The 27,402-nt window shown below is 43.0% G+C and overlaps 1 protein-coding gene and 1 pseudogene across 1 annotated transcript in view; one reads left to right on the top strand and one right to left on the bottom strand.

The window, feature by feature from the left end:
• Window positions 1-27,402, bottom strand: part of LOC119825395 (NXPE family member 3-like) — a 54,721-nt gene that overhangs the window by 22,791 nt on the left and 4,528 nt on the right. The gene's annotated exons all lie outside the window — the stretch shown is intronic.
• LOC119825396 lies at window positions 17,924-18,758 on the top strand (annotated as a pseudogene).

Raw genomic sequence — 27,402 nt, 5'->3', positions numbered from 1 at the left:
GAAGTTAATAAGTCGCCCTGCCTCTGCTCTCTGGGACAGATGTGATGAAGCCAGCCGCCAGGTCAGACATGCTGAATCTTTCCCAGTAAGACACCACTCGTGGTGTTACACAGATTATTAGATATGGGTTATTCAAGATGTGAGTAAGAGGCTGAAACTAATGGGCCAGGCAGTGTTTAAATGAATACAATTTGTGTGTTATTTCAGGGCACAAGCTAGCCAGGCAGCCAGGAGCTGGGCGGAACGAAAAGCAGGCCTGTTCGCAGCTCCTCACTACAAACTTGTACAGCAGTCACATGCTTTGCACCATAAAACAGCTTAAGTTTAAGAAAACAATTTAAGCCTCTACACTTCCTAGTCCTCCAGCTGGGGCTAGTCTCCCTGGCTACTACCTCTCTCCTCCTACCCCACCCAGCCTGCACCCAGAAAATCCGTCCCTTCTTCCTCCCCACTTTGGGTTCATAACATCTCCAGCTCAGCCCAATCAGGGCACTGGGACCCTGTAGGGAGTGCAACCGGCGGGTGGGTGTTTCTTTGCTTCAATAGCCTGCCTGCAGCAAGGTAGGCCCTCTCCGAACTCCCTGGCCAGCCAAGTCACTGGATATTATTACCAGAAGACACATCTGGGATCCTGCCTGCAGCAAGGTAGGCCCTCTCTGAACTCCCTGGCCAGCCAAGTCACTGGATATTATTACCAGAAGACACATCTGGGAGGTGAGTGACTTCCTGACCCCTCGACAGCAACCAGGGAGACAGAGCACAGCAACTCCCTGTCCCCTCCCCCCCACATATACTTCCTAGTCCCCTGGCTGGGGCTAGTCTCCCTGGCTACTACCTCTCTCCTCCTACCCCACCCAGCCTGCACCCAGAAAAACCGTCCCTTCTTTTTTCCCTCTTCGGGTTCATAACATCTTCAGCTCAGCCCGATCAGGGCGCTGGGACCGTGTAGGGAGTGCAACTGGCGGGTAGGAGTTTCTTTGTTTCAATAGCCTGCCTGCAGCAAGGTAGGCCAGCCAAGTCACCGGATATTATTACCAGAAGACACATCTGAGAGAAGACACATCTGGGAGACACATCTGGGTGAAGACACATCTGGGAGCCAAGTCACCAGATATTATTACCAGAAGACACATCTGAGAGCCAAGACACCGGATATTAGTACCAGAAGACACAGCTAGGAGCAAAGACACTGGATATTAGTACCAGAAGACACATCTGGGAGCAAAGACACGGGATCTTAATACCAGAAGACACATCTGGGAGGTGTCCCTCGGCTACCAGGATCCCTGATTCAGTGCTGTGGAGTCCCATCTGGACGGCCTTCCCGAGCATATTCAAGTGTCCTGACCCTGTACCAAGGCCACCTACCCAGAGGGGTAAGAGGCTGCCCTCCAGGCAGGTCTGAAGATTCCGGCAAGGGAGTGTTGGCTCCTTCAGATTGTGCTGCAAGGAATAGCTCCTGCTCCGGCACTGAGGAGATCCACCCAGATTCAGTCACAGCAAAGATTGGACCAAGTCACCAAGTCTCTCCTAGCTCCATTTGAAGGAAGAGATGGGCAGGCACCAATGCAAGAACTCCTCCAACAACCCGAAAGGCAACATGACATCAACAGAATCCAGGTATCCCAAAACAACAAGAATTGAACACCCTAATCCAGAAGAAATAGAAGAAATCGACCTTAAACAGTACTTTATGAAAATAATAGAGGACCTTAAACAGGAGGTAAAAAACTGCCATAAAGAAATGGAGATGACAAACAAAAAGGTAGATGAAATAAATAAATCTCTCAAAGATGCCCAAGAAAAACAAGAAAAAGCAATCAAACAGGTAAGAGAAACAGTACAAGACCTGAAAAATGAAATGGAGGTAATGAAGAAAACACAATCCGAGGGAAGACTGGAAAAGGAAATTTTGAGTAAATGAACAGAAACTACAGAGACAAGTATTACCAACAGAATACAAGAGATGGAAGAAAGAATCTCGGACTCTGAAGATACTATAGAGGAAATAAACTCACAGATTAAAGAACAAAACAAATCCAACAAATTCTTAACACAAAACATCCAGGAAATCTGGGACACCATGAAAAGACAAAACCTAAGAATAACGGGTAGATGAAGGAGAAGAATTACAACTCAAAGGCCCAGAAAATATATTAAACAAAATTATAGAAGAAAATTTCCCCAACCTAAAGAAGGATATTCCTATGAAGGTACAAGAAGCCTACAGAACACCAAATAGACTGGATCAAAAGAAAGCATCCCCACACCATATAATAATCAAAACACAAAACATACAGAATAAAGAACAGATATTAAGAGCTGCAAAGGAAAAAGGTCAAGTAACATACAAAGGGAAACCTATCAGAATTACACCTGACTTCTCACTGGAAACCATGAAAGCCAGAAGGTCTTGGAGAGATGTGCTACAGACACTAAGGGAACATGGATGCAAGCCCAGACTACTATACCCAGCAAAGCTTGCATTCACCATTGATGGAGAAAACAAGATATTCCAGGACAAAAACAGATTTAAACAATACATAGCCACAAATCCAGCCTTGCAGAAAGTATTAGAAGGAAAATCACAATCCAAGGAGTCCAACAATGCCCACAATAACTCAGACATCTAGCGACCCTTCACCAGCACAACTAGATGAAGGGAAACACACAAACTCTACTACAAAAAAAAAATGACCTGAGTTAACAACCACTGGTCATTAATATCAATTAATATCAATGGACTCAATTCACCTATAAAATGAACCAAATGGACTTAACAAACATCTATAGAACATCCCACCCAAATAGGAAAGAATACACCTTCTTCTCTGCAGGTGATCACCAAGTCCAGTTGGAATGGGACTGATGGAACATGAGACCAAACCGGACTCTCTGAATGTGGCTGATAGTGGAAGCCTACTGAGACGCCAAGGACAATGGCGATGGGCTCGGACTCTATGACAAGGACAGGCTCTGTGTGAGCCTTGTCAGTTTGGTTGCTCTCCTTCCTGGACCTGGGGGGAGTTGGGAGGACCTTGGACTTAACATAGTGTAGGGAACCCTGATGGCTCTTTGGCCTGGAGAGGGAGGGAGTGGGGGTATGGGTGGAGGGGAGGGGAGGGAAGAGTGAGGAGGGCCGAGGGCATGTCTGTGTTTTCTCACAGGATGAAAATCAAGCCAGATGGTTTCCAGAGCGACTAATTCGGCGCATTCAGCAGAAGGACAACGGACTTGGGGACAGCTTAGCTGACAATCGCCCAGCAGAAGGAACGGAATGAGAAGAGCTCCAGGAGGAACCGGTAACCCAGCCCACAGAGAGGAACCTGATCCAGACCTGCAGCTGCCAACCGGCTGACTGCGGTGTCTGCAGCTGGCTGTGGTGTGAAACCTGTTGCCTTAAAACTAAGATACAAACTGAACATTTGAATGTTCTCGGTTTATGGGACACAGAACTCATTTTGAATAAAATATTAAACCTAAGAACTAAGACCTAAACTTTCCCCTCAGGGAAAGAAAGACTCAATAAAAAAATGACTAAAACCCCTCTTCATTTAACAAGGGGGCAGACTAAGGGTTTAACAGCTGCACAGTGACTGAAAATGGGATTTAATAACAGCAAATGGTATTATACGCTTAATGGTAATGACTTGATATTTACAGCTGCATATAAGGTGATGGAAAAAAATCTGGTAATGACCAGTGGTGCTAAATACATCGGTAATGTCCAAAAAGAATGTGAAATTATGAATAATTAAAGAGTTGGTACTGACCAACTAAATATGAAATTATGATAATTGGAGAGCTGGTACTGACCGTCTAAATATGAAATTATGATATGAAAAATTGAAAAATCAGTATTGACCAATAATGTGGAAAAATCATGATTGTGAATTGTTGTGATTGGAAATTGCTGAAAGAGAGGTTGTGACGATGAATGTTGAGAGTTGATACGTATGCTGAGAATGTTAGCTCTGAATAATGTTCTGTACCAGCCGAAGAAACATTTTCTACTCAGGCGATTCTACTCTCCTTTAAAATAGGAGAATATAGCCTTTGGGAGCATAATTATTCAGAAAGCATTATGATATATCCTGACAAAAGATATGGCTGATATACAGGCCTGAAAAGTATATTTCTCTCCACTAATCTCCACTTTACGAGGTCGGCAGTCAATGACGGGTTTGAAGCTTCTCCTCCCCAGATGCCTAAGACAGGAAATCTTGCAAAAGCCGCTTTCCAAAGATGGGAAAATTTGGGTAATAGGAAGAAGACTTTGCCCAAGCCAGGCGCGACCCATCTGTTCTGTTGCAGAAGTACAGGGTTTGTTAAAATTTAATAAGAGAGAGCGTGGATTGTAGGCCCATATTTCTATGGCGTGGTAGCCAGGCTCTGGAGCCATAGGCCCCACCTGAGGTGGTCACGTAGCCCTGCAGACAGGCTGTCTCTGCCTAACAAAGGGTCAGGATATTGTTGCTCCTTTCTTTGTAATTTGGAGGATGCCTTATAGAGATGCTGATTCAAGCCTACGTGACAGCTAGCATACAAAGCAGACAGGTAGATGCGGACGTGACAAAACGCCATTCACCTGGTTACCTAGGAGACAGGTCTGGTGTATCCCCCCCCCACTCAGTTTATGTGTTGGTATAAAAGCTGTTTGAAAAATAAACGCGGAGAGATCATCAGGAGAGAAGAACCCTGAGATGCCCTTCCGTGATGACCATGTAAGCCGTGTCTAGTTATTCCTTGCGCCTCCATACCAGTCCAGTTAGGGAAAATAGTTATCTATGTTGGGGCCCACGGGCTCTAACACCTGGAAGGAGGTATTACAGCTGGCCAAGTAGCACCCAGCAGTCCTGCCTACCTATGCCGTTCTATTTGTCATTCATAAGCCTGGCATTTGAATCACCATGACCTTTATTTGAAAGAAACAGTTCAGGACTGGGTTGATACTGTTGCTCAAATTTCTAGGGAGTCCTATTGGACTCACAATATGTTACCAGAGAAATTGAAATTGGGCCCCACTCTGGATGACTTCTTCTTCTTCTTCTTCTTCTTCTTCTTCTTCTTCTTCTTCTTCTTCTTCTTCTTCTTCTTCTTCTTCTTCTTCTTCTTCTTCTTCTTCTCCTTCTCCTTCTCCTTCTCCTTCTCCTTCTCCTCCTTTTTCTTCTTCTCCTCCTCCTCCTCTTCCTCCTCCTACTCCTCCTCCTTTCTTCCTCCTCCTCCTCCTCCTCTTCTTCCTTCCTTCCTCTCCTCTTCCTCCTACTTCTTCAGACTTATATGCATGAGTGTGTTGTTTGCATAAATACATGTATACCACATGCATCCTTGGTGCCCAAGAACAGAAGAGAGCATTGGATCACCTGAAACTAGAGTTACAAAAGGCTGTAAGCTATCATATGGGTGCTGGGAGTTGAACCAAGGTACTCTCTCTATAACAGACAGTGTTCTTAACCACTGAACCACCTCTATAGCTACAAATGCCTTTTAGATTTTTTTCTTTTTAAACAGTGTGTGTGTGTGTGTGTGTGTGTGTGTGTGTGTGTACACAGACAAACTATTGTACTTGCACACTATGGCCTGTATGTGAAGGTCAGAGGACAATTTTTAGGGTCATAGCTCTCCTTCTACCATTTCCAGGATATCAAATTCAGGCCATCAGTCTTGACAACCAGCTCCCTTGCCTGCTGAGCCATCTTGCTATTCCCAGTGTTGACATTATCTGATGTGCTGGAGAACAGAAGCACTGATGCTTACAGACTCTGTCGACCCAAGAACTCAGAATCTCATTGTGTACATTGTACTTGGGAGGCAGAGTTAGGCGGATCTCAGTGAGTTTGAGTCCAGCCTGGTCTACAAAGCAAGCTCTAGGACAACTAGAGCTGTTACACAGAGAAACCCTGTCTTGGAAAAAAAAGAGAAAGAAACAAGGTTTATCTGTGTTGCTCTGACTGTCCTAAGACTCACTTTGTAGACAAGGTTGACCTCAAACTCAGAAATCAGCCAACCTATGTCTCCCTAGTGCTATAATTAAAAGTTTGTACCAGCATACATAGTACAGTAATTTTTCAATAAATAATAAGAAATATATGACTAGATTCTCTGCTGAATTATTAAGAAAATAGATAAAATGTCTTTGGAATTGCTCTATGTATTCATAAAAACTATTTAAGTGACAATTGATAAGTAACAATATTGGTAAGAATAGAAAGTAACCATATCTCTCAAGTTATATTAATGAAAGTTGGATAGCTATTATTTTCATAGTTTAATGTATGTGTATATTAGGACAAAGCAATTTGTATTATAGGTAAATATTCAATGTTAAGGTGTGGTGTTCACTAAGATACATGGGATAGAAAGCTTACAGTAAGTTGGGCAGTGGGAGGCAGAGGCAGGTGGATCTCTGTGAGTTTGTGGCTAGCCTGATCTATGGAGCGAGTTCCAGGACAGCCAGGGCTATACAAAGAAACCCTGTCTCAAAAAGAAAGAAAGAAAGAAAGAAAGAAAGAAAGAAAGAAAGAAAGAAAGAAAGAAAGAAAGAAAGAAAGAAAGAAAGGAAGGAAAAGTTCATAATAGCAGCATTGAAGACCCCTCCTGACTGTATCTCAGTTAATAGAGCAACTGTTTAACATGCACAAAGTCCTGAATTTGAGTTCATGCCTGCTGCAATGGCATCCCTAGGGAGAAGAATTTAGAAGGATGAGAAGTTCAAGGTCAGGGATGTGGCTGTAGTTCCGGGGTAGAGGTCTAGTATGGGTGAGGCTCCAGATTCCAAACTTAATGCTGCCAAAAGGTTGATGATGGGGGAGGGATTGTTGAAGTTGTTTTTATATAACTTGCTATATAACACGTTTGAGACAAGCCTGAGAAACATGAAGCTCTTATCTCAAAAAAGGGGGAAAAATCCCCAAACTGAAAGAAACACAAATTTCTTTCAATTTTCCTGCTTTCCTTTTCTAGTTTTCTTTTTTCTTCCTTCCTTTCTTTTTTCAAAATTTCTTGTTTTTGTTTTTGTTTCTTTGTTTGTCTTGTGAGACAGTCTCTCTGCACAGCCCTGGCTGTCCTGGAACTCACTATGTAGTTCAAGATAGCAACAAAAATCAGAGCTCCACCTGCCTCTGCCTTCTGAATGCTAGGACTAAAGATGTGTTCTTCTATATCAAATTTCTACCAACAATACAGTGGTTACGTGAATCATGGCATATCCATAAACTGGATTGAGGTCATGAGACAAAATTAACAAATAACAGCTTCACATAGTAACATAGGTGCAAAATGTATGAACCTCATAAAACATGGCTCATAAAACATGGTTTTTTATGACTCTTCAAAATTAACAATACTATTATAAGTTGAAATGCTGGATACCTTGGTAAAAGAGAGAAATTCAAATCTATTGATGATAGTAATTTTCTTAATTTTTATTTTTCTTTTCTCTTCCATTTCTCTTTTCTATTAAAAATTTATTTCATCTATTTATTTATGTGCGTGTATGTGGTGGCACACATTTCACAGCACATGTGTGGAGCTCTGGGGACAACATTAGAGAGCCATTTTCCTCCTTCTGCCATGTGGGTCTCAAGAGACTGAACTCAGGTCATCAGGCTTGTCAGCAAACACCTTTACCCCGAACCACCTCACCAGCCCTAAGATTTTTGGTTTTTATTTTATCTTATTTTTAGAAAAGGCTCACTATGTAATATTGCCTGACATGGGACTTATTTTCTAGACCAAGCTGGTCTCGAACTCAGAGATTCATTTGCCTCTGTCTCCAAGTGTTAGGATTAAAGACGTGTGTCGCTATGCCCAATCCTCTAATGTTTTGGTTAAGATTTATTTTTATTATGTGTTCTTGTGTGTTCTGACACATGTGTGAAGGTGCCTATGGAGGTCAAAATTGGGTATCAGATCCCTTGGAACTGGAGTTACAAGAATTGTGAGCCAGAAAACATGACGGATGGTAACTGAACTCAAGTCCTCTGGAAGAGCAGCAAGTATTTAAACCTCTGAGCTCTCCCTAGTCTCCACCCCTCCCATTACTCTGTTATGTATCCCCCCCCCACTTCCTGTTGATCCTCCTTCTACTTTTCTATCTCTGTGTGTGCGTGTGTGTGCATGCGTGTGTGTGTGTGTGCTCGTGTGCCTCTGTGTGTCCGAATTAGTTTAATTAAGGTGAATAACAAATGCATAGGCAAACTTCCCAGAGGCTCCACCACTGAAGGAAATCTCCTCTCCTCACAGCTTCCCTTAGCAGCCTGTAGATTCAGGGAGAGGAAAGCTCTTCTGAGCTGCGCTCCAGTGCTTACACTCGTGACTGCTTCCCCTCCTACCTTGGGCGTTTTTGAAACAGATGTTAGGAATTGGCCTAGGGCTTGTTCCATAGGTCAGCCTCCAACTCATAATTCTCTTTCTCTGCCTCCCAGATACTCGGACTCCACGTGGAGGGCCAGCTCTGGCTTGCCTGGGTTATAGTCACGTAGGCGCGTGTCTTTGTTTTCTCTTTGGACACTAGATGTATGTTACAGCTTAACTCCTTTCAGTATGTGTAAAGGTTGAGGAGATGGCAAAGAAGTTGATATACACCTACAGAATGGAAAAAGATCTTCACTAAACTCACATCAGACAGTGGACTGATCTCCAAAATATATAAAGAACTAAGAAACTAGACATCAAATTACCAAATAATACAATCAAAAAGTGCGGTGCAGATCTAAACAGAAAATTCTCAACAGGAATCTCAAATGGCTGAAAGATACTTAAGGAATTGCTCAACATCCTTAGCCATAAGGGAAATGCAAAAAATGACTCTGAGATACCATCTTACACCAGTCAGCATGGCTGAGACCAAAAATGCCAACGATAGCTTATGCTGGAGAGGATGCATAGTTAAGAGCAACACTCCTCCATTGCTGGTGGAAGTGCAAACTTGTACAACCACTCTGGAAGTCAGTATGATGGTTTCTCAGAAAATTGGGAATCAGTCTACCTCAAGACTCAGTAATACTACTCTTGGGCATATACTCAAAGATGCACACTCATACCACAAGGACATTTTTTCAACTATGTTCATAGCAGCATTATTTGTACAAGTCAGAACCTGAAAGCAGTCTAGGTGCCCCTCAATTGAAGAATGGATAGAGAAAATGTGGTACATTTACACAATGGAGTACTACTCAGTGGTGAAAGAAATGACTCTGAGATACCATCTTACACCAATCAGAATGGCTAAGACCAAAAATGCCAACGATAGCTTATGCTGGAGAGGATGCATAGTTAAGAGAACACTCCTCCATTGCTGGTGGAAGTGCAAACTTGTACGACCACTCTGAAGTCAGTATGACGGTTTCTCAGAAAATTGGGAATCAATGACATCTTGAAATTTATATGCAAATGGATGGAACTAAAAAAAAAACCATCTTGAGTGAGGTAACCCAAACCCGGAAAGACAAACATGGTATGTACTTACTCATGAGTGGATAGTAGATGTAAAACGAAGGATAACCAGCCATGACCCCAGAGAAGCTAGGTTACAAAGAACTCTAAGAGAGACATTCATGGATCCCCCAGGAATAGGAATTAAACAAGATCTCCTGAGATGATTGGAAGGCGGGAGGGAGAAGGGAGGACAGAAGAAGAAGGAGAAGAGAGGAGGGGAGAAGTGAAGAGGGGGGAGAACATGAGGGAATGGGATGGACAAGAAGGGGGAAGGACAGAAAGGACGAGCAAGGAAAGAGATATCTTGATTGAGGGCTAGCGAGACACCTGGCACTAGGAAATTCTCAGGAATCCACAAGAATGACCCCAGCTAAGACCCTAAGCAATAGTGGACAAGGTGCCTTAACTGGCCTTCCCCTGTAATCAGACTGATGACTACTTTAATTGTTGTCATAGAACTTGCATCCAGCAACTGATGGAAGAGATCCACAGAGATCCACAGCTAAGCATTGGGTTGATCTTCCAGAGACCAGTACAAGAGAGGGAGGAGTGATAATATGAGCAAAGGGGTCATGGCCATAATGGGGATAACCACAGAAACAACTGACCTGAGCTAGTGACATCTCGCTGACTCTGAATTGATAGCGGTAGAACCTGCTGAGTGTGGGGGACAGTTGTGTGGCTTGGGCAGTTTGTGGGGCCACTGGCAGTGGGACCAACCAGGATTTATCCTTAGTGCTTAATCTGGCATCTTGGAGCCCATTCTTTTTGGAGGAAGACCTTGCTCAGCCTAGATATAGGGGGAAGGGCCTGGGTTCTGCCCCAAAGTGATGTGTCAGATCTTGTTGACTCCCCTTGGGAAGCCTTACCCTCTTTAAAGAGTTGATAGGGGGCTGTGTGGTAGCAGAAGGAGAGGAGGGAGTGGGAACTGGGATAGATATGTAAAATGAGAAAAGATTCTTTTTTTAAAAAATCAATTTTAAAAAGAGAAAAAAAAAAGAAGCCTGCACTTTCACACAACACAAAGTTGCTATGGAAATGAAACCAGAAATCACATCTTTTGAAAGAAGGAATTCATCTTTTCTTAGTCTCTTTCTCTCTTTCATTGTTCCCAGAATCATGTCCAATTTGTCTTCTTATATTTTAAACCATTCATTTTCTAGGAAAGGTGAGAAATCTACATTTTCATGCAAAACGGTCTTGTTGCTTAAATACCAACAACACCCCATGAGTTAAAGTTTCACTTTTGACAGACAGACAGAAAGAACTTCCTCCCAGTCTAGACTTTTTCTTGTACACAACTTCAAAGAGGAAACACTGGGTCATGCCAAACTCTTTTTCTGCTTTTGCTCCAGGAAGCGTTCAATTTCTTTCTTATTTACGGTGTGAGTTTCATAAACATATACAATGCCTATGGACCATATTCACCCCATTATTATTTATCATTTTCTCACTGCCCCCTTTACCCACCCAGTCCTCTCTCTGTGTGTGTGTGTGTGTGTGTGTGTGTGTGTGCGCGCGCGCGCGCGCGCTCGCAAGACCTTTTCTGTTCCCTGACTTTATTTCCCTCCAGGCTAAAAGCAGAAGCAGACACCAAAAGACTTTGTTCTCTTAAACTGGGACAGAGAGAATGGAGAACTCGAATTGCTGATGTGGAACAGGGCCATGACCTTCTCCATCAGAGCCGCTGTGCTGACAGGCAAGCCAGCCTCAACAAGGGCCAGTCAGTCTCTAGACTTTTGCCTGTGGAAGAACGGTTGGGGGAGGGTCATTAGCTCCTCCCCTGGAATTCAGCTGCCCCCACCCTGAACCTTTTCCAGTTCTCTGCAGTTCTGCTCCAGCTTCTCATGGTGTCTGGAGGTGCTGGAACATGCAGAAGGTGGCAGCTGGAGCAGGGACAACTCCATTTAGGCAGCTATAGGGAAGTTGTTTGTGGAGCCCATTTGTTGATGTGGTTGTTTGGAGATTATGTGTGCTCCTTAAGTAAGCCCAATAAACCCCCTTATAAAGCTATCTAGACTTGGGTAGAATTGTTCTTTTGTCTGTTGGCACTGCCCCACCTAGGGGAAGCAAACATCTGGTCATTTCGTCCCAACCAAAGCCCATATACTCACTCCTCTTTTTTCTCCTTGGGGACTTCCTAAAAACTTCTGACTTTAGATTCCCTGATGACTCCAGCATGCAGCTGCTCACACTGCTTCTTAGATGATGCTCTCCCCTGCAGCTGATGCTCCCAGATGTCTCTCAGGGGTGGGAGGAGGAAGAATGAGCATTTCCCTCTGTCCACTCTCCAATGCTAAAGCATTTAACCAGTTCAAACACGGAGAAGCAGTAATGATGCCAATAAGAGGCAAGGAAAGTACTTACCAAAATCAGAACAATTAGCCCCACGGTCAGGATCTTGTAGCCCTTCAATTGCCCCATGAATAGATCCACACAGCCTAGACTCTTGTTGCATTATAAATACAAATCCAGGTATCTCACACAGCATCAGAAGTTTAAGAGGCCCTCCCATCACAAAGGAGATGATTCACTGCATGGACTTCCAATGTCCTTGAAAACCGTCACCTGACATATGTACACACAGTCAGGTTTAGAGGAAAAAGGCAACGGCAGGAGCATCGGCAATAGTTGCAGAGGCGGAGCCGGCTGGCTGGCTGGCCTAGACACTGAGGCAGAATTCAGGTGGAAAAACAGGAACTTTATTTACATACGTGATTCTGTGTGGGCAGATTGCAGGCTCACAGTGAGCCACCAGGAAGGTGTGCCCAATAGAGTGTCCTCTCCCCATAGATACCCTCGGGGAGCAAAGGGAAGACCTAAGTTTTACCTTTCTCCCTGGGGAGGCTCTAGTATAATACCTGGTTTAGCCATAAGAAGCAGGGAAGGAACGGGGAGTCTGTTTCCATCCATGTATACATCCAGTCAATAGGCTAGGAAGGGGCTAGTTGTTGGGAGCAGCACCCCACGTTTGGAGCTTCTTATACTAGCATGCATGCTGTGGAGCAGTTAGTGGGGAGGCCTGGGGGGGGGCTGAAGACCCACAGAGCAAGAGACATTCTTTCTACTTGAACAAACAGTGCTGAGGTGGAGGGAGAAAAGGTGATGGGGGTAGGGAAACCATGTCAGAGAAAGAGAGAGAGAGAGAGAGAGAGAGAGAGAGAGAGAGAGAGAGAGAGAGAGAGAGAGAGAGAGCGCTGTTCTGGTTAGAATGTCACATTTGGATAGGGGTTTGATGTGTTTTGAAAGAATAGGAAATTTCTGTATGTGTCCAGATAATAGGATGAAGCGGTACTGGAAGGAGCAGGTAAACTTTTACAGGTTTCCGTTGTTTGTTTGAGTTCATGAAAGTCTCTGTGTAATTGTATGACACACGTGTGAAGGTGCCTGTAAAAGGCTGATGTGAGCCCTCTGACAGGGGTGCTGGGCACTGAACTCAGTCCCTCTACTACAGCAAAGCTAATCTTGTTGTTGTTGTTTTCGAGACAGGGTTTCTCTGTGTAACAGTCCTGGCTGTCCTGGAACTCGCTTTGTAGATCAGGCCTGCATCTGCCTCCTGAGTGCTGGGATTTAAGGCATGCATCACCACTGCCTGACCAGCAGAGTCATTCTTAACTGCTGAGCCATCTCTCCAGTCCCAAAGGCCTTTTTAATGAGGTCTTTTTGAAGGATTTGTTGCCAGTTTGTGGAGCGTCCTCATAATATCTGAGGAAGGTCAGGGTATAACCATTATCACTTGCCAGAGTAGGACTCAGCCATCAATAAGTTTAATGGAGGCCTGAGTCTCAGTAGTTTACCCTGTAGCAATACCTGGTTACAGGAAGGACCATAAACTAAGATTACCTCAGCAACACCCAAGACCAGACCATCCAAAGGAAATGCCGAACGTTCCAACCGCTGTTGATAGCATCACCTGCTAGCACACTCACCAGAACACCCCTAGACAAATGTCAGCCAATCAGGAGTTCTGAACCTCAGAAACCCCTCACCCCCACCTTTACTACTATAAAAACCCAACTCTAACTGAGCCCGGGGCTGTTAGTTTATTTATGTCCAATATGTTGGACATGCAAAGAGACTGAGTTTGCAAATTTGCATAAAATAAAGGCTCTTTGCTTTTACATACAGGACTCAGTCTCCTTGTTGGCTTTTGGGCAACTTTGTGGATTTGGGCATAGCATTGGCCAAGACACATGTTAAAGCTAATAAAGCTACTATTGCTAGGACAAGAGCAATGCCTGCTAGGATAAGAAATCTATTACAGTGATTCATAGTGTTGAGTGCTGTATAGTATGCTATAGGCCTTCTGTAATATCCATTCCTGCTGTATCAAGTAACTTTTTGCAAAAATTTCTTTAATTTCTTTCTGTAAAGCATAACCCATTTGAGAAGAGTTAGGGCAACCAATCAAATGCATCTTTTTTAAAAAAATATTTTTTTAATATTTATTGAGCTCTACATTTTTTTCTGATCCCCTCCCTGCCTCTCCCCTCCTACCTCCATCCTCTCTCAAGGTCCCCATGCTTCCAATTTACTCAGGAGATTTTGTCTTTTTATACTTTCTACTTCCCATGTAGATTAGATCTATATAAGTCTTTCTTAGTGTCTGCATTGTTTTCTAAGTTCTCTGGGATTGTGGTTTGTAGGCTGGCTTTCTTTGCTTTATGTTTAAAAAACACCTATGAGTGAGTACATGTGACAATTGTCTTTCTGTGTCTGGGTTACCTCACTCAAAATAATGTTTTCTAGCTCCATCAATTTTCCTGCAAAATTCAAGCTGTCATTATTTTTTCCTGCTGTTTAGTACTCCATTGTGCAAATGTACCACATTTTCCTTATCCATTCTTCGGTAGAGGAGCATTTAGGTTGTGTCCAGGTTCTGGCTATGACAAACAAAGCTGCTATAAACATAGTTGAGCACATGTCCTTGTGGCACAGTTGAGTGTCCTTTGGATATGTATCCAAAAGTTGTATTACTGGATCTTGAGGAAGGTTGTTTCCTAATTTTCTGAGAACACCACACTGGCATGCAAAGAGGTTGTGCCAGCTTGCATTCCCACCAGCAATACAGAAGTGTTCCCTTTCCCAAAACCTCTCCAGCATAAGTTGTCATCAGTGTTTTTGATCTTGGCCATTCTTACAGGTGTAAGATGGAATCTCAGAGTTGTTTAGATTTGCATTTCTCTGATGACTAAGAAGGATGTTAAACATTTTCTTAAGTGTCTTTCAGCCATTTTAGATTCCTCTGTTGAGAGTTCTCTGTTTAGGTCTGTACTCCATTTTTTTACTGGATTATGTGATCTTTTAGTGTCCAATTTCTTGAGTTCTTTGTATATTTTGGAGATCAGACCTCTGTCTGATGTGGGGTTAGTGAAGATCTTTTCCCATTCTGTAGGCTGTCGTTTTGTCTTGTTGACCATGTTCTTTGCTTTACAGAAGCTTTTCGGTTTCAGGAGGTCCCATTTATTAATTGTTTCTCTCAGTGTCTGTGCTGCTGGGGTTCTATTTAGGAAGTGGTTTCCTGTGCCAGTGCATTCAAGTGTACTTCCCACTTTCTCTTCTATGAGGTTCAGTGTGGCTGGCTTTATGTTGAGGTCTTTGATTCATTTGGTCTTGAGTTTTGTGCATGGTGATAGATATGGGTCTATTTTCATTTTTCTACATGTTGATATCCAGTTATGCCAGCACCACTTGTTAAATATGCTTTCTTTTTTCCATTTGATATTTTTTGCTTCTTTATCAAATATCAGGTGTTTGAAGATTGATATCTGGGTCTTCTATTCAGTTCCATTGGTCCTCCTGTCTGTTCTTATGACAGTACCAGGTTGTTTTCAGCATTATAGCACTGTAGTAGAGTTTGAAGTCAGGTATTGTGATGCCTCCAGAAGTTCTTTTATTTCAAAGGATTGTTTTGGCTATTCTGGGTTTTTTGCTTTTCCAAATGAAGTTGAGTACCATTCTTTCGAGGTCTTTGAAGAATTTTGCTGGGCATTGCATTGAATCTGTAGATTGCTTTCGGTAAGATTGCCATTTTTACTATATTAATTCTGCCAACCCAAGAGCATGGGAGGTCTTTCCCCTTTCTGGTGTCTTCTTCAATTTTTTTCTTCGAATATTTAATATTCTTGTCATACAAGTCTTCCACTTCTTTGGTTAGAGTTACTCCAAGATATTTTATGCTATTTGTGGCTATTGTGAAGGGTGTTGATTCTCTGATTTCTTCCCCAGCCCATTTATCTTCTGTGTACAGGAGGGCTACTGGTTTTTTTTTTTTTTTTTTGAGTTAATTTTGTATCCTGTTACTTTGCTGAAAGTGTTTATGAGTTGTAGAAGTTCCTTGGTAGAATTTTTGGGATCACTTATGTAAACTATCATATCATCAGCAAACAGTGAGAGTTTGACTTCTTCTTTTCCAATTTGTATCTCCGTGATCTCCCTTTGGTGTATTATTGCTCTAGGTAGAACCTCAAGAACTATATTGAATAGATAGGAAGAGAGTGGACAACCTCATCAAATGCATCTTAACTTTATCCCAATAATACTTGCTATCATTAAATCTTAAGGGTATAGTACAGTAGGAAGAGACATTCCAATCACATTTTAATTTTATCTGTTTTTCAAAATTTCTAACTGATTCCCTAACAATATGACAACTTGCCTTAACTCGGTTAATTCATTCACTGTCTCATTATCAATCTTGTTTTGTTCAGTCCAAAGTTCTACTGAATGTTCTTGCCACTCTCTAACAAATTCAGCAGTTTGGGTTTCCTTATGAAGCGTCACTCCAGCTGTTGCTGCTGTAGCCGTCAATGCAATGATTCCCATAATAACTGCAATAAGCAGTCCAACCATTTGACTTGTTCTTTTCAATATTCTCCCAGTGAGCTTCTGCACCAGGCCTATCACAGGGAGAGCCTTGCATGGCTTTGACAACCTCACTGGTATCCAGATTGCTGGCCTTGCTCTAAGAATACATAAACTTTCAAAGGACAAATTTTAAAACGTACTAGAATTAACACAGGTATGAAGGGCACAGAGTTTGCAAGTGATGCTGTAACTATTAGGGTGCCATTTTGCAGGCACTTTTAGTAGCAAGTAAAGAAATGGTACAATGCCATAAAAGGATGGCTTTGATTTAGTCTGAAAGACAAAGTATGGTTATCATCTTTAATGTTTAATTTTCCTTCCCATGCCTTAAGAGGGTAGAAGGCACTTGGCAATTTCCACAAGTTTGTCTGAATTGAAGCACCAAATTGTAGGACAGGACTCGACATCCCAACTCCATGCCATCAGATAAGTTCATTAACAGAAGCACTAATTTCCACAGTATCATTCAGATTATACTGTTTCCATATTAACTCTAAGCAAAAATATCCTCCTTGAGGCGAGCCAAAATGGCTCCAGTCTACGACATCTCCTTGGGAGATATTAATTAGCACTTGAGGCCTCTTACTCTGACATTGTTGCCAATGCACCCAGTCAGATTCTTTGTGGCTGACCCGCATCTCACAGAACAGTAGATTTATGGAACTAGTATCATTAATCTCCTGCCCTTTAAAACCAGATGCTTGAAGCTTATAAAACTTGTTACGATAATCTTGGGTAGCACTGACTACGGAAAACCCTACTTGATAGGTGATATTTAGGCACTGAATTTCATTTCCCATGCAAATAGAAATTCCCTGTACTCCCTCAGTGTAGTTTTCATTTACTCTATCCTCCTCCGTCCGCAGAAAAGGACCTCTGTTGTCATATGGACCGAGTAGCCATGAAGATTCATTAGCCACTACAGGAATATCCATATCTCCCTAACTTATTGCTGTGTTAATTGGAGAGTTGGGGATAAAAGACTGATATGTATAGTTTGCCCCTGTTACGTGTATAACTACCACAAATAAGCATGCAAGGAACAGATCTGTAGCATTCAGGCTTCTGAGTCATTCCCCTCCCCTTTGTCACAAATTCTTAAACTGTCCCCAGGTGAGAGGCTTTGCTATCTGCTTCAAAGGCCTTTGTGTCCCAAGGGCATCTCAGCAGCTGCAGCATCTGGGAGATGTCTCAAGCTCATGCTGGATTTTTTTTTTTTAAATCAATTCTGATGGGATCCACAATCCTTTATGTCCTGTGGAAACATAAGCAAAACCTCAGTCCTAACTTAATATTTTTTTTCCTGGACTATTTTAATGTTAAAACATTTAAAACTGCCAATCCTGGAGTCCCTTTGTCCTAAGGGAACTTGTCCTTCCAGTTCTTAAAGTGGCCAGCTTCTTTGTCCTTCTTCAGCGGATTCTTTATCCTTCTTCAAGCCACACATTGGGCACCAAAATGTCGTGGGTGTCGCAGCGCAGGTGTTGGGTTCATGCGAGTCCCTTGAAAGTGCTCACTAACGTAGGGAGCCGCGGGGCGGCGACGCGGGTGACGTGCGAGGCGAAGCATGTGGCGTGCACCTGGGAGGAGCGGATGTTAAGTCAGAGTACAGCAGAAAATGTCCACTGAACGAACTTCATGGACAAGCCTGTCCACTATTCAAAAAATAGCCCTGGGCCTTGGGATCCCAGCAAGTGCAACAGTTGCCTACATCCTATACCGCCGATATAGGGAAAACAGAGAAGAGCGACTGACATTTGTTGGAGAAGATGACGTCAAGATAGAGACGCGAGTTCCCCAGGAGGCTGACATTGGTCGACAAGGAACCAATATTAAACAGCTGCGGACGCAGACAGGCGCTCGGATTGATGTGGACACAGAGGATGTAGGGGATGAGCGAGCGCTGCTAATCAGCCGGTTTCCCATTCAGGTGTGCAGGGCCAATGCAGCATCGATCAGATCCAGAGAACACCCCAGTGTCTGAGCAACTCTCAGTGCCCCAGAGATCTGTGGGCAGAATCACAGGGAGAGGTGGCGGGACGATTCGCTCTATCTGTAAGGGCTCTGGAGCCAAAATCACTTGTGACAAAGATCCAGAGGGAACGTTACTACTGTCAAGACTTATAAAAATCTCAGGAACACAGAAGGAAGTGGCAGCTGCTAAGCACCTGATATTGGAGAAAGTTTCGGAAGATGAAGAGCTTCGGAAGAGAATTGCCCGTTCTGCAAACTAGAGTCCCACGAAAGCAGCCTATCATTGTGCGAGAGGAAGTGACAGAGCCAGAAGCAGGCAGAGCAGCTTTATGGAAGAATACCAATTCTAGCATGGGGCCAGCTGCACCCCTGGAGGTTCCTCTCCAAAAGAAGGTTCCTGGGAGGAGCCTAATGATGACAGTTTTCAGAATTCGGGTGCCCAGAGCAGTCCAGAGACGTCCATGTTTGAAAGTATGTAATGAAGAGAAGCCTATTAACCATGTGAAAGACAGGAATACTGGATTAACTGACCTAAAATAGGAAACAATTAAAAATTCTGTTTTTGTGATTTCCATCTCTGTCATTGTAGATAATGCCTTTTTGGCTATTTTCTACTTTGAGTAATACCAAACATTAATAATAACTTTCTGAGTACAGATAATGAAGGAAAATAAGATAGAAATATGTTGACAAAGGAAACATATCTAAGTAATAATAAAAACTTAAATTTTTATTATAGTTTCTTTTCTTTTTTAAAAAAAAGTGCTCACATAAAGAAAATGGAGAAAGCTCACATCAGTGACTTAACAGCACACCTGAAAGCTCTAGAACAAAAAGAAGCAGACTCACCCAGGAGGAGTAGAAGACAGTAAATACTCAAATTGAGGGCTGAAATCAGCAAAATAGAAACAAAGAAAACAATACAAAGAATCAATGAAACAAAGAGCTGGTTCTTTGGGAAAATCAACAAGATTGATAAACCCTTATACAAACTAATAAAAAGGTGGAGAGAGAATATCCAAATTAACAAAAATCAGAAATGAAAAGGGGGACATGACATCAGACACTGAGGAAATTCAAAGAATCATTAGGTCATACTACAAAAACCTATACTCCGCAAAATTGTTTTTTTTTTTCATGGTTATGAGCCACAAAATTGGAAAGCATAAAAGAAATGGACAATTTCTAAATAGATATCATATACCAAAATTAAATCAAGACCAGGTGAGCAATTTAAATAAACCTAGAAACTGCAAGGAAATAGAAGCTGTCATCAAAAACCTCCCAATCAAAAAAAAAAAAAAAGCCCAGGGCCGGATTGTTTTAGTGCAGAATTCTACCAGAACTTCCAAGAAGAGCTAATATCTATACTCCTCAAAGTGTTCCACATAATAAAAACAGAAGGGACATTGCCAAACTCTTTATGAGGTTACAGTTACCCTAATACCAAATCCACACAAAGACTCAACCAAGAAAGAGAATTACAGACCATTCTCACTCGTAAACATGGATGCAAAAATACTAAATGAAATACTGGCAAACTGAATCCAAGAAAACATCAAAAAAAATCATCCACCATGATCAAGTTGGCTTCATCCCAGAGATGCAGGGTTGGTTCAATACACAAAAAATCTATCAATGTAATCCATCATATAAATAAACTGAAAGAAAAAAAAATGATCATTTCATTAGATGCTGAAAAACACAGAGACAGGCCAGTTTCTTCAGGACCCTCAGCTCCTCCAAGAAGACAGAAGACCTTCCACCTTGCCTCTGGGTTTGGCATAGCCACCAACAAAGAAGCAAAAGAGTGGCCTTTGACCTCTCCAGCTTTCTGGATGCTTCACCTGGGGAATAGATCTGCTCATCCTGCCCACACAGAAAAAAACCTTTGGGCCTCTCGTACTCAACAGCTAATGACAAGCACTGTTTCTAAGGACAAGGAGAGGATTTGGGATCGCATGCTAGCTAAAAAAAAACTCTCTCACTTTTTGCTCATTTATTCCCCCAGATCTGTCTAAAGGCATTTGACAACTCTAGGTACTGCTCTTTAACAGGCTTCAGAGTCCAGGGTTAACAGGTTTCAATCTTCAGAGGTTCAGAGTTCCCAATGTCCTTTAACCAGTAGCCTTTTGCTATGAAATCTGTTCCAGTTCTCTTACAGGTTCCTGAAAATGTTCTATTGCTACATCAGAATCAGGTCTGGTAAAATCCGGGGTTCCCAATTCCTTTAACTGTTTTACTGCTACACTAACCCCAGCCAGTTTCTAGCATATTTACAGGTCACTCCTGCTCGCTAAGCCAAGACCAACCTACAAAGCGCTCCCAGGACAACACTGAGAGCACCTGCACCAGCTCCTGGGACTTCACCATTGGTACCAGCTCTCCTGGATCAAGGACACCTGCCAACTGAAATCTGGTTTCATCTGCTATTGCGTCCCATCCCATAGCTAGCTCCATTTCATAGGACCAATAATAACAATATTATTTTTCTCCTAGCCACCTGCCTTCGCCTCTCCCTCAAAAAGCAGCTACCTGAGGACTACAGCAAACCGGATGCCGCCCCAAACACACCTTTTGCTGGCCAACTTTAAGCTCTCCCCTCTCCCACATCGTCCCATGTCCATAGGAAGTAACCAAACTTGAGTCTACACCTCTGTTTCCAAAGAGAGTCTAAAATGTTGCACATAATTATCACCTCAACTTCCTGTCACCCCTATATCCAAAGAGTCTGGAGTGTAATGTTAAGTTGGAAGCATTACCCCAGTCCCTGGCATCCATCCCAGCCCCTTGGCCTGGGAGTTGTGTTGGTCTGGACTCCAGATCCCAGCATGCCAGGTCCTGACCCCCGCCAGGGTATTTAACTGGGTGCCCAGAGGAGGAACACATGGTCCTGGGTTTTGCATGTGCTCCCCAGTTTTCTGTTTCCCCTGCCAGACTTTCAGCCACCTGAGAGTGCTTCATTTAATAAAACATGGGCGTTTTATTCTGTCTGATTTGCCTGATTGGATTTCTTTGTGCTGGCAGAGCGGCCCATCTTAGGCTTTTTCCTAACAATAATGCCAAGTGCAAATATTCAATTCATTAGGTGCCACAGTTTTCTCGGTTTTCTGCTTTCCTCCTTCCACACTTTAGTTTAAGGCAGTGGGAAATAGAATTTTGGCTTTCTTTGAGTATCAGCATTTCTGGAAGCTGTCAGATGCTTACGGATTCTTAACTCAATGAGTTATTTTCTTTTTCCCTTGGCTGTCTTCTATGGTTACACTGGTTAGATTTTCGGCTCTTTCTGTTTGTAATTGTGAAAGCACCTGGGTCTCTGGATTCAAGGCCAAGTGGGAACCACCTGTCCTTCTAGGTGGTTTTCCTGCTGTATTTCCACCCTACCATTTTAGTTTGATGATGCGTGATCTAGATAATTCTCCTGACTTAGACTCATAGAACTTTCACAGATCTGAGTGGGTGTTCTGACAATACATGAGAGTACCACCTCTACAGTGTGCATGTGCAGGTAGTTTAGTGATGGGGTACAGTGGGGAGGCATACAGAGGAAGGCATGTTTTTGAGCCAAGGTTCATAGATGGAGAGATTTGCCTGAAAAGATCCAGTTGGGAGAGAAGAATGCAATGTTTGGTGCAACCATTAAGTCTTTATTGCAATATTTAAGGACAGTGTGTGAGTGAGAGGAAAATAATATATGTGTAAAGGACGAGAGAGGGAGAGTCCTGCAGGAACCTTCAGGGGGGCCTGCAATTGGAATATGAAGCAGGTAGGGATTAAATTCTGAAGCCAGAGAGGTGAGAAACCAGATCATCCTCTTGGATAAAGACAGTGATGAATAATTTACCTGGTGTCAATCTGGAGAGCCACTTAAGTGCTCGGCAGGGGCTTGACTAGAATATATTTACATTGTGAAGTTTTGCATAGGCTTTATATCTTTGGGAAATTCTCAGACAAGATTCACACTGGGGACAAAAGGTATCTGCCAAACAAAAGATGGATTAGGACTAGGTGCTAACTCACCAAAGCTGGGCCAAGTGTAGCCCAGCAGGAATTCTGCCACATGTCTGTCTGCTCCCCCTCTCTAAATATCCTGTCTGTTTGCTGCAATATTGGATGGAGGAGTTCAGCACTTGCCAATTCTCCCTGTCTTTTTCTTTACTTCTGTTTAATTCTGCATGTATGTGTGTGTAACTTGGATTCAACTCTGTGTGTATGTGCATGTAACCATTGTCTAGAAAAACAAGTTTTAAATGGCAACCGTGTGGTTCTTCTCTATCTTGGCTGGTGACCTCATCATGATGTAAGCAGCTACATGGCTGGCAGCTATCTTTTACTGAGGTTAAAGAGCAAACTTCTTAGACCCAGTGATCTAGCTCTCTGTTCATTTTATCTCCCTTTAGATTGGGGGCTTCACTCCAGACCCCTGGCATCCTTTTTGGAATGTTGGGCAGAAAACTCCATTTCAAGTAACCTCCCCTGGGAGTTGCCTCAATCCCAGCTCCACCTCCAAGAAAGCCTGCCAAATGGTGACCCCTCCCCAGGGAAGGTCAAGACAACCACCACAAGCTATTTAAACTGCACCCCAGAGAATGAACACGTGGTCTCTCCTTTTTCCTCTCTGGTGGTCATTCCAGTTCTCCTTTCCCCCACTCCTTGCCCCCAGGAGTGCTGGTATCCATTAAACCTGGACTCCTTCTAATTCGGTCTGATCTTGGTTGATTTGGATTATTGTGCCAGTGGAGAGGCTTGTCGGTCAAAAAATACTTAACATTAAGTACTTATGTCTTTGCCAAGTTTTCAACACCAAATGTTTGGGTTAAGGCTTCACCTCAGCCCCTGGCATCCATATACCCAAAGTGTCTGGAATGTTTGGTTGGAAAGTTCCATCCCAAGCCCCCTCTCCTGGGAGTTGCCTCAGTCCAGACTCCACCTCTGAGAAAGCCCACCAAACAATGACACTTCTCCTCAGAGATGCTCAAGACCACTCTCACAGGGTATTTAAGCAGCAACCCTGGGAACAAACACATGGTTTCCCTGTCTTCCTTCCCCATCTGAGGGCCTAGAAGGCCACCCAGGAGTGTTGGTATCCATTAAGCCTGGGCTTTTTCTAATTCAGTTTGATTTGGTCTGATTTGGATTATTGCATGGGTGGAGAAGTTTGTTGGACCACAAAAACTTTTCACCAAGCTTCTAGAGAATTTAAATAAGTGGTGGCCTATGTTTGCTAAATAAAGTACTTGATAAATAAGATATACATTCTATAATGGAGTTCTGGTCCCCCAGAGTGTCCTTTTCCCAGAGTTGGGCATTTGGGCAGAGGGCCCCATGGCTTGCCAAGGGCAATGCTGGCCTCTGTGCTCCTTCAGTCCCTGCTCACAGGCCCCTCTTCTCCTCTTTCCATTTGGCCCTGGTGATCTTTTTCATGTCACGTTTCCTTGCCTTCTCTGGAAACAGCAATGAAAGTTCGATACATATTTGTTCTGTTTCTTTTTACTTTTGACTTGCTACCTGTGTATCCTGGTAAATCGGATAGAAGAGGTGTCAGGGTGGTGCTGTGGTGATGGGCAAGGAACAGGTGCTCTAAGGTTTGTTTGTGCGAAGACAGGAAAGTGTAAGGGTTGGTAAGGAGAACGCGATCTGAGACGTATAAGAGAACGAAACATGTTCCCGATCTCTCTCTCTCTCTCTCTCTCTCTCTCTCTCTCTCTCTCTCTCTCTCTCTCTCATTCTGTTACTGTTCCCAATCTTGACATTAATTGATTGATAAGCTATTAGTCTAGCTCCGGCAGAGTACTAAACACTATACTACTATAGTATCACAGCCACAAGGTCAGGATTTTTAATTCTCTTTGGTTGCTTTCTAATGTGTTTAAAATGGATCTCTTTTTTGTAGACTCAAAGTTCTTGTGAGCTGCAGGGAGTTGACTTGGATCCACCTGGAACAGCATCTTGCCAGATCCAACTGGTGCCTGACTTTTCCACAGAGCCTGGACAGGGAAGTGAACGAGCCAGATACTCCAGGATGGGGCCATCACCCCAGAATTCTCAGGTCCCAATGATTACAATGCCCCCGAGTCAGGAGAAAGCAGTCTTGAGAACACAGCATCCTCGTCCCTGTCTCACCTGCTGCCCCTTTCTAACTCCTCAATTTTTTACAGTAAACAAAAGAGAAGGATATTGGTATGCAGGCATCTGTACTCGTCTTCCCTTAGTGTCCTGATAGGACACCTCATCAGCTGCAGCCACTAAGAGCTCCTCTGTGCATTTTACCTACTGTCCCCCTATAAAAGACAGGCCTTGCCCACCTCCCTCTCTCTCTCATTTTCTCTTCTGCCACTTTGGTGGTCTCTGGCCCCTCTCTGCCCTCTTTCCTGCCCCTTCTCTCTCCTCTTCCAATTAACCTCCCATGTGGGCCCTGATGTATGGCATGACTCCTTCCTGCCATTTTTAAATAAATTATGACAGCTTGAATTTTATTTATTTGTTAATTCGATTTATTTCAAAGGGACAGGCCATCACCCAACACATGTCATATCTGACACAGAAAATCAATAATAGCATTCATGTCTCAGTCAATTGTATCAATTGATCAATTGTATAAGTCACATTTTCCTCATTATGAATGACTTTGTTGGGGCAGCTGGCCCAATCCCTGCGTTCAGGGGCGTGGCTGCCCCAGGGGAGTAGGATACCCTTAAAAAGGATCGGGGCGCCGGAAGGAGCCCTGTTTTGCTATTCCCCGCGTTACCTTCTGCTCCGCTGGACCCTTGGTTCTGTAAGTTCCCTTATTTCCCCTTTTATTAAAACTGATTTATTATAAAAGGACTATTTTGGTTATTTCCAAACCCCTCCGACCGCCGGTACACGCCGGTACCCGCCGGTACATGACTTTATCCTGATCCATAGGCAGCAGGCAGAGAGAGAGAGAGGGAGGGAGAGAGAGAGGGAGAGAGAGAGAGAGATTTGGCATGGTCTTTCAAAACCTCAAAGCCCACCCATGTGACATACTTCTTCTAACAAGGTCACAGCTATTCCAACAAGACCATCCTATCTAACTGTCCAAATTCAGTGGTTCTCAACCTTTCTAATGCTGTGACCCTTTACTATAGTTCCTCATGTTGTGGTGACCCCCAACCATAAAATTATGGTTGTCCCTGAACAGAACATGTTAAAGATCAAAGAGGAACACACACCTTTAATCCCAGCACTTGGGAGACAGAAGCAGAGGGATCTTTGAGTTCAAGGCCAGCCTGGTCTGCAGTGTTCGTTCCAGGACATCCAGAGCTAAACAAAGACACCCAGCCTCAAACAAAACAAAACAAGATAAAGCAAAAGGACACGAAGTTGGGAAGAGGTGGAAATCGATCTGGAGGAGAACAGTAGAGGGGTGAGAAATGTCAAACTATGTTACAGGTGTGTATGAAAGTATCAATAATTAGGGGCTGGAGAGATGGCTCAGCTGTTAAGAGCATTGCCTGCTCTTCCAGAGGTCCTGAGTTCAATTCCCAGCAACCACATGGTGGCTCCCAACCATCTATAGTAGGATCTGATGCCCTCTTCTTGTGTAAAGGTATACATGCAGATAGAACACTCATATATAAATAAAATAAATAAATCTTTAAAAAAAAAAAAGCTGGGGGCTGGAGAGCTGGCTCAGAGGTTAAGAATGCTGACTGCTCTTCTAGAGGTCCTGAGTTCAATTCCCAGCAACCACATGGTGGCTCAAAACCATCTGTGATAAGGTCTGGTGCCCTCTTCAGGCCTGCACGCAGACAGAATATTGCATACATAATAAATAAATATTTTAAAAAATTATCAATAATTAATAAAAATACTCTATGCATGCATATACGGAAATAAGTAAATATGTTTCAAAAAAGAAAAGAAATAGTGCCTCAAAAAGCAAAACAAAACCACAAAGAAAGTAGCAATTAAATCTTAGTGCCACTACCACCTAGCCATATTCAAATGGAAACAGTTTTCTCCACATGCCCCAAACTTGTGTAAAAACTAAATTTGTGTAAAACCTTGATTACTGTTGGACAATGGTCTTTTATCTTGTTACTTGTATTATTTTAATAAAACGCTAATTCGCCAGTAGCCAGGCAGGAAGTAGATGGGGGGGGGGCGATGAAAACAGGAGAATTCTGGGAAGAGGAAAGAGTTCAGTCTGCAATCGTCACCCAGACACAGAGGAAGCAAGATGAGAACACCTTGCTAATAAAAGGTACCAAGTCACGAGGCTAACACAGACAAGAATTATGGGCTAATATAAGATGTAAGAGTTAATAAGAAGCCTGGGCTGATAGGCCAACCAGTTTATAATTGATGTAGACCTCTGTGTGTTTCTTTGGGACTGAATAGCTGCAGGACCGGGAAGGACAGCAAAGCTCTGTCAACACTTGATTGCTCTCCTGCCCATCTGTCAGATGATTATGATGTTTGTGATTTTCATATAAGCTTTATATTATCCTTAAAGTGCAATCATGATACACACCTGGATACACACACACACACACACACACACACACACACACTCTGCCTTCCCAGATCTCAACAGATAAATGGGTGAAGTCAGACTGGGTAACTTTCCTTCTGCAACTTGCTTTAAATATAATTATTATTATTACTATTAATAATAATAATAATGTAAATGTGTATATCTACCACAGCATGTATGTGATGACAGAAGATAACTTTGGGGATTCAGTTTATCTTTTTCATTTTGTCGAGGTCCTGACTCTCTTCTTTTTCTATAGGCTAGTTAGTCTGTGAACTTTGGACGATTGACCTCTGCCTCTCTATCCCTCTGTAAGAGTACTGGACAGCAGGTGTGGGCCACAGCGCCAGCTCTTTTATATGGGTTCTGGTTGTTCAACTTAGGCTGTCAGGCTTGGCTAGCAAGTACTTTCAGCAGCTGATCTGGAACTCGGAGATCCGCCTGCCTCTGCCTCCTGAGTTCCGGGATTAAAGGCGTGCACCACCACCATCCATCTTATTTTCTTTCTTTCTTTATTTGTTGTGGACATGTAGGTTGATTCTATATTTTAGCTGTTATAAGTAGTGTTTCAATAAACACGTCAATACAGATATCTATTCAGCATATTGATCTTGTTTCCTTTT

This window comes from Arvicola amphibius, chromosome 10 (genome assembly GCF_903992535.2).
Source record: "Arvicola amphibius chromosome 10, mArvAmp1.2, whole genome shotgun sequence".
In the NCBI taxonomy this organism is placed as follows: domain Eukaryota; kingdom Metazoa; phylum Chordata; class Mammalia; order Rodentia; family Cricetidae; genus Arvicola; species Arvicola amphibius.
This window is presented reverse-complemented; position numbering and strand designations above follow the sequence as displayed.